This window comes from Pleurodeles waltl, chromosome 3_1 (genome assembly GCF_031143425.1).
Source record: "Pleurodeles waltl isolate 20211129_DDA chromosome 3_1, aPleWal1.hap1.20221129, whole genome shotgun sequence".
Lineage (NCBI taxonomy): Eukaryota > Metazoa > Chordata > Amphibia > Caudata > Salamandridae > Pleurodeles > Pleurodeles waltl.
Window position 1 is genome coordinate 72,731,629 of NC_090440.1, and position 8,552 is coordinate 72,740,180.

Genomic DNA, 8,552 nt, shown 5'->3' on the forward strand with positions numbered 1-8,552 from the left:
TGCAGTATACCTTTGCAGCCTTTTCCCCTGGCCACAAACTGTTTTCCCTTTTAGCATCTCTTCTGTATACCTTTGTGAGTGAAGGCTTTTGCTGCTCTTAGAAATGGAGTTTGAGACTCCTTGCTGTGTTTAGGCGCTCAGTGTGCAGGTGTGGTCAAGCCTTTGCTGCTTCTGCCTGCCAATATATGAGCCTCCCCACCTGTGTCAGACATTGACGCTGTCTCCTCTTCCTATTTTTCTGAATATGTGCTTCCTGTTTGGTGTAGCTCTTGCAGGTCACTCACCCGATATAGCATATATCTGTTTGGGTTAATCCCCCTGCCTGCTGAAAACCATATGCCTTAACTTGAGCTTCACTAGCGTGAAGGAGGGGCTGGGGAGTCACTTGAAGTCCCACTGTATAGTTCTAGGACAATCTGCCCTAATCCGGAACAAATTACTGAACATTGTAGCAATCATATCAGTTTTTGACAGACCTAGGCCTAGCTTTTTCAGCTAGTTTGGTTAATGTAGTGTATTTCCATGTAATATAACTTTAAAATATATGTACTTATTTTTGTAGGATTATTGTTTATATTTTTAGCCATTTTAGTGATATCCACACAATGTACGTAGTTTCTTGCAAACTTGCTTTAACAAAGCCAGAATATTAATGTTCAATTGATGTCCCTTGATGTGATGTCACGTCTTAGAGGGGTCATGCATGTTCCTATTCTGCCCTGGGACCACAAACCTTAGGACCGACCAAGCCCTGCATTGTCTTAATCTTTTATGGTACTACCTACGATTAGCCCTCATGTGGGGCCTGCTACAGCAGGCTGTGTGGTGGTCATGCATGAGATTGCTCTGAATTTGCCCAGACCGGCTCTGCTGATGTCTCTGGTCTCTAATAATGTGCTCAGGTACTCAGTAATTGAAGGCAGAGCTGCCTGGGCATAGGTAAGAGGGAATCATGCTCCTCTCACTCTTGGAATGGATAGAACTTACTGTATGGGTCTTCCATGGGACAAAATACAAGTCTCCAACCAAAATGAAACAAAGAAACTGTGCTCACAGCAGTGATCAAGTTTAGGCCAGAAGTAACCGCAGATCATGGTAACAATCTTGTTATTGTACTAAGCCTTCAGATGTACTTACTAGACTTAAAGTAACTTCAGACTGTGGATGAGATTCTCCTCAAGGAGGAGTCACGTACATACTTTGGTTTGGTCTAACCTTAATAGGTCAAAAGGGTCCTCCGTGGCCAATCAATCAATTAGTGATTTGTAAAGCACTGCTACTCACCCATGAGGGTCTCAAAGCGCTGTAGGAGGTGGGGGATCAGTGGGGGACTGAAGTGTGACAGGGTGGGGGACTGCCTAAGGTTGATGGGGAGGGTCTTCCAGGTCTTGGCAGCGATGTGGGAGAAGGATCATCCTCTGGCTGTGGTTTTCCAGATGCGGGGGATGTTGGCGAGGGCCTGTTCAGCGGAGCGGAGTTGTCTGGCGGGAGTGTAGAAGGAGAGACTGTGGTTGAGGTAGGCTGGTCCGGCGTCGTGTAGGGCCTTGTAGGTGTGGGTCAGGAGCTTGAAGGTGATTCTATTGTTGATACTGTTCACAATCATCCAAAGGCCAGTCAGAAGAGATGCTCCTAGTGCAGTGTAGTGTACTACAGGTCTAGTTTAGAGATTGGTTTGAGGCAGGTCCAGGCTCTGTTGTATTCCTCCGAGATTGGTCAAGCAACGGTGTTTGTCTCCTGGTGTCAGCAGGAAGGAGAGATGCAGCTGAGAAGCTCCCTGTCAAGACGAAAGGCACAAAGAGAGAGGCTCCCTCAATCAGCTACTTCTCAAACTGTAGGGCGTACCACTTCTCAAGAAAGAATAGAAGTTGAAGGAGCAAGGGCTCTCCCTATAGTCCTAAAGGACCACCTGGTTTTCTATTCTTCATGCCCTGGGGTCTTGTCCACTACAAATGGCCTCAGGTGCCCTTTGGAAGAGTCCTCCTAGTCACATGTTATGACATAGGCTTTCTCCAGCCTTCTTTTAAGCACCAATGGGACCCAGGAGATACAGAATTGATTCCCGGCCTACCACAGTGAAGCACAGCACATATGGTTCATGCTCATTCTAGTACACATATATAGGTGAAAACATACATGCACCATGCATGTCCCACATGGGTAGAGAGAAGGATCTCCATGCAGGGCACTGACAGACAATATTTAAACTGAAAAGGCCAGCAGGCAAATCTTCCTGTGCAGGCAACAGGTAATAAGACCTGTCCTGCCGATATGATCAGCTACTGCCACCACTGTCAGCCCTCCAGTCACAATGCTGAAAAGTAAAATATCACCACGGTCTGGTTATGGAGAACCTGGGGCCAGGAGCATGATCTCCAGAGACATGCAGGGGACACTTTCCTTTCAAGCAGTCGCCATCAGAACCTCCAAATAGTTACACCATTGATGAGAAATGGAGAAGGAGCTTGCCAGGTTTGTGTACGTAAATGCAATTTGTGTAGGAGAAACCAAGAGTTAAGCTAGTGGCGTGCTGTACAACATCAAAGGAAAGATGCAGTCAACAAGTAAATGGAGAAGCTGGGTTTCTGAGAATGGAAGTACACTTTTACTTGGTGTGATGCGGTGTTCTTTGAAAGAGTTGTATCTTTAGTTCTTTACTATTTTTTAGCAGTACATAAATGAAAAGATGGATGACATTCAAAAGATGTACAGATACTTGAGTGGTTACCATGGGGGGAGGGGTGAAGAGTAGGGGAATGCAAAGAAGGCAACGGCTTGCATGAGATTGACCAATGAGTGACATCAGATGGTGGAGACAAAGATTAAAACTTATAGAAATGGTCCAGTGCGGACTAGTAGAGTGTGTGGGATGTACTTAATAATCTTAGGAGGCCTGAGGGGAGGTGAGTCCTCAGGTGGTTATTCAGAGGGTGTGTTGGCCCACTGATGAGGAGCGTCACATTGGGTCTAGGACTCATAATCAGTGGATGAGAGTTAGGTGAGTAAGATGTAGTAGCAGCACTAGGGGGTCAGTAAAGAGAATCAGTGTAGAGACTTAGGGCCATATGTATGAACACTTTTTCCCATAGACACAGAATGGGTAAAAACCCTTGATACATCTGGCCCTTAGTGCCAGGTGTACGAAGCATTTTTTTTCCAGCGGGCCGTTTGCGACCGGAAAAATGCTTTTTTCTATGTACCAAAGCAAAATGCGACTCGGTAACGTGTTTACCAAATCACATTTTGCTTTTGCGATTCGGTATTTCGAAAGGGTGTGTTTAGTGCATCCCTTCCATGCACAGGCACGTAGGAATGTTTTGCGACCGTGAATGCAGTTGCAAAACATTCGCAGTTACCACCAACTTCGAGTTGGTGGTAACCCATTTGCAAATGGGAAGGGGTCCCGAGGGACCCAATTCCCTTTGTGAATGGATGCGTAAATATTTTATCAGAGCAGGTAGTGGTCCCACGGACCACTGCCTACTCTGGAAAAATTAAAAGAAAACTTTTCTTTTTTTTTGTTTGAAGTGCTTCTGCATTAAAAAAAAAACTGTTTTATTTAAAAGCAGTCACAGACATGGTGGTCTGCAGTTCCCAGCAGGCCTTCATCCCTGTGAGTGCGGCCATTCCCGATCGGGTCACAAACTGCGACCTGCCTAATGAGTATTGATGAGGTAGGCCTGTGCCCATTGGGAATCGCAAAATGTGTCTGAGACACATTTGTACATGTCATTTTACGAGTCTCTAATTGCGACTTGCAAAAAGTTGATTTCACTGAGGAAAATGTCCAACCAAGAAGAGGTGCTGTGGGTGAAAAAGATAAGATTTGTTTTGAGCTTCTCCTCACTTACTGTGCAGTACTGATCGTCAATGAGGGCCTCAGGGAACTTTTCTAGGTTCTCTGTTTGAGGTGGTCTCCAGATTCTTTGGAAAGATTTGGTGGGTGTAGTATCTCACAATAATTGTCACTCATTTTCTCAATCTTTTTGACATGGTAAGTTTCTCGGGGCAAGGGCAGCGATGGGCCACCAACAGTGACCCTCCTTAGAGTGAAACTCTACCAGGATAGCCCACAGCTGTGGGAAGTGGAAGACCTAAGATGTAGGTAGGATGTCCTCTTACTCACCAATTTAAGTCCTAAAGATGAGCTTGTATGTGCCCCAAGCAGTGGTAAGGTGGCAGAGGGTGCATTGTCCTTTATGAGACCAAGCTATGTGAGGCCAGTCTCGACTTTCAGCATGGTGTAGAGCAGTAAAGCATGGGGCCGAGTGTTTAGACTCCTCATCAGGAGATCTGGTTCAAGGAACAGTCTTGAGAAGTGTTTTCATATAATGAGACCTGCTTCCACTTTCCCATTCGAGGGTCAAAGAATGTCTATAGACATTGAGCCTTGTTTGCAATAATGTAAGTCCTACTTTAGTTTATAGTTCTGAAAAGACTACAGATGGCTGCCTCCAAAGAGAAGAGTAGGGTGTATTTAGACGAAGTGGGCCTTGTATTTCCAAGCTGCTGTGTCCCTTTTCAGTTTCAGTGACAAATAAATAGAAACAGATAGTCACCTTTAGAGATTTGTTACAGAGTGAGGTTGCCGACTGGTTATGTAGCCAATGATCCTTGTTTTATAGGAATGGGAGGTGGCTGGTGATGAACCGCTTTGCTTTCAGCTAATTCTGGTGCAAATTCAGGGTTGTGAATTGCTCTCCGATGAATCTTTAGTAGCAACCAGTGCTTAATTTGTGCTTGTTGTTTCCGGTGCTGAGCACCGGCACTTATTTTGGAGGGCCAGCGCTTATTCTTCTGCCTTAAGCATTTGCTGCAAGCAAAAGACACAGAAAAACCAAAAAGCTTCACAAAAGGAGAAAGCAGAAGGCTGCTATATTGAGCTGGAGGGACAGGGAGTGGCTTTTGATGGATTGAAGAAGCCCGAGGTGGCTTCAGGATTACGCCGCCACAGTATTCTGTGTTCCCACATTTAATTGCAGCAGCCGTGTGTTTAAGAGGAGGGTTTTGAGCACCGGCACCTTTTTATCTACAAATTAAGCACTGTGTAATGGGTTCTTTATCCCAAGTGAGAGATATATTGGAATAACGTGACAGGCGTAAGATTTGAGGGGGATAACTAATTTATTGGAGTTCTGTTTAAGGCGGACTTTTTATCCCTTATTTCTTGTCACAAGGATTGTCTTGTTATAGTCACTCAAAAGAAAAACCCCTTTTCTCTTTCTTGGTTCTTGCGGTAGTCCCGGTGTGGTCTGGTCCAACTTTGGGAAGTGATCCGGTCTTCCCCTTTTGTCAGCGGCCCAGGTTCTCCAAAATAAAAAGAAGAACAAAAACGTGGGGCATAAGGTAAAGTATATGTAGGGTTAGTAGGGTGGTGAGAGAATAGTTAGAAGGGTGGGTGGGGGTGAGATAACTTTTCTTTGTTTGTGAGCTTCTCCCTGCGTGCAATCCCAGGAATTCCCTTTCTCCTGAGAATTTCCTCTTGCTGTTGTCTTCCTCGTGTAGTTAAGGGTATTGATTTAGGGCTTTTCCTTAGAGGGTCTCCCCTTCTTTGCAGGACCTCCCCCTTCTCCCCTTATCCCTGACAACCACTCTGACACCAACCCCCAGTTGCGGTACGAACGTACCTGAGATGGCCGCGCCCCTCCGGGGACGCGGCCGGCTGTTTGGCGGTCTCCCGGCTTCTCTTCGACAGGGGCGGGAGGCGCCCTGGGTTTCTCCTCCTTTCCCCGGATTTCCTCTTCTTCGTCGGGTTCCTCTCTGGCGGTCTTCGGTGTTCGCGGTTTCTCTTCCTCGGGTCGCGTCCTCCGAGCGTTTTTTTCCATCTCTCTCCTCGCTTCCTTTTTGGGTCCGTCTTCTCTTTCAATTTTTGTCCCGACGCCTTCTGCGTCTGACGTCATACCCCCGAGGCTCTCTCGGGTGCCCCGGGGGTATGCTACCACGGCCGCTGCAAGCACTTGGGAACCGGTGTCGGGAGACGTCCGGTTACACATCCCCTTCCTTGAATGGGGCTGTTCGAGACCCAAAGGTCCCGGAAACCGGGACAAATAGTCAGCCTGTCCCATAAGATCACCAGGGAGATGGCAAACCTGAAAGGAGAAAGGTTGAAGCTCCATAAACCATCTCAGAATGCGATCATTGGTATCTTTATATCTCGAGAGCCAGGTAAGAGGAGCGTGATCCGTGTATAACAGGAAGGACCTCCCTAGGAGGTAATATTGAAGGCTCTCAATCGCCCAATTAATGGCGAGACATTCCCGTTCTATTATGGGATATTTCTGTTCCCTGGGAAAAAGTTTACGACTAATAAAGACCACCGGATGGCTTACATTGTTTCTATCCTTCTGAAAAAGCACGGCCCCCAGACCCACGTCTGAGGCATCTGTTTGAAGGTGAAAGGGAAGATCAAACTCGGGGCATTTTAAAACCGGTTGTGTAGTAAGACACCTTTGTAAGGTATGGTAACTATGGGACTGTGCCGGGTTTAGACTCGTAATATTTTTGGGCTGGCCTTTCCTCAGGAGGTCCGTCAGAGGAGCGGCCAAGGTGGAATAATGCGGTATAAACCTCCGATAGTAACCCACTAGACCCAAAAAAGAACGGATCTCTTTTTTCGTTGTGGGTGTATTTATGCATAGGATGGCCTCTACTTTATTCATTTGTGGTCTAAGGATACCTTTCCCTATGTGATATCCCAGGTAGGAGATTTCATTAAATGCTAGTCGGCTTTTGGAGGGGTTGGCTGTCAGTCCAGCCCTTCGTACTGCTGTAAGGATTTTATCTACATGCGTCAAATGGTCCTCCCAAGTCTCGCTATAAATAACGATATCATCCAGATAGGCGGCAGCGTATCTGGTATGAGGTCGTAGGATGGTGTCGATGAGACGCTGGAAGGTGGCGGGTGCCCCATGTAGCCCGAAAGGGAGAACATTAAAATGATATAGGCCTGAGGGAGTAGAGAAGGCCGTTTTTTCTTTATCTTCTTGTGCCAAAGGAATCTGCCAGTATCCTTTGGTCAAATCTAGGGTAGACATGTACCTAGCTTTTCCCAATTTCTCTAAGAGTTCATCTACCCTTGGAAGGGGATACGTGTCGAACTGGGATACAGAATTGACTTGTCTGAAGTCAATACAAAAGCGTATAGACCCATCTGGCTTTGGCACTAATACCATCGGCGAACACCAGGGGCTTTGGGAAGGCTCTATAATACCCAGGTCTAACATCTTTTCTATTTGACTTTCTACCAGAACTTTTCTAGCTTCAGGGATACGATAGGGCCGTAACCGTACTATCTTACCAGGTTGAGTTATGATTTGATGATGTACCAACTTGGTTCTACCCGGTATCGAGGACAACACATGGGTATGACCGTTGAGGAGTTGGGTTACTTGTCTGTTCTGTTGAATCGAGACTTCTGTATTTATCGGAGGTACCTCGTTTCCGCTAGGCCGGTCAGTGGGGCACCATCCTATCTGCAGTTCCTTATCTGTATTAACTAGACATCGCATGGTCTGGTCGCCCAGTGGTTCTTCCGATTTTTTTAGCAAATTGATATGAAAGATCTGTGACCTGTTGGGACTACCCGTGAGTTGTATCTTATAGGTCACGGGTGTTACCACCCCTATCACGTTATATGGTCCCTGCCATTTTGCTAACAGTTTGTTGTCGGAACTGGGGAGAAGCACTAACACCTTATCTCCTACGGTAAAGGTCCTTAATTGAGTATTCCTATCGTAATATCTTTTTTGCTTATCTTGAGCCTTCTCCATATGTTCCCTTACGTTTTCCCAGACTGTTTGTAAGCGGGATTTTAGATCCCAGGTATATTCCAAGAGGGATTTTTCCCCATCCTCCTCCTCCTCCTCCCATAACTCCGCTGCCATGTCTAATAGTGTCCTGGGCTGTCGGCCGAACAATAATTCAAACGGACTATGGCCCGTAGAAGCTTGTTCATGGGTCCTGATAGCGTATAATACTAACGGGAGTTTCCTATCCCAGTCTTTACGTGACTCTGAAATCGATTTCTTTAAGAGAGTTTTCAGAGTACGGTTATATCTCTCCACCAAGCCATCCGTCTGGGGATGATAAACCGCCGTCCGCAACTGTTTGATCCCCAGAAGTTGACACATCTGTGCCATCAAGCTGGACATGAACTGGGTACCTTGGTCTGTTAAAATCTCTTGGGGAAAACCTATTCTGGAAAAGAACCCTATCATGGCATGGGCAACACTCTTGGTGTTAATACTGGTGATGGGGATAGCCTCGGGGTATCTGGTGGCATAATCTACCAACACTAGTATATAACGGTAGCCTCTAGAAGAAGGTAGGAGAGGGCCTACAATGTCCATTCCTATTCTCGAAAAAGGGATGTCTATAATGGGAAGGGGCTGCAAGGGGGCTCTTCTCTTTGGACCAGGATCAATCATTTGACATTTAGGACACTGCTGACAGAATTTTCTCATCTGTGAAAAGACCCCAGGCCAATAGAACTTCCTCAACAGGTACTCTTCCGTTTTCTCCCTCCCATAGTGACCGCCCCCTGGCTGGCTATGGGC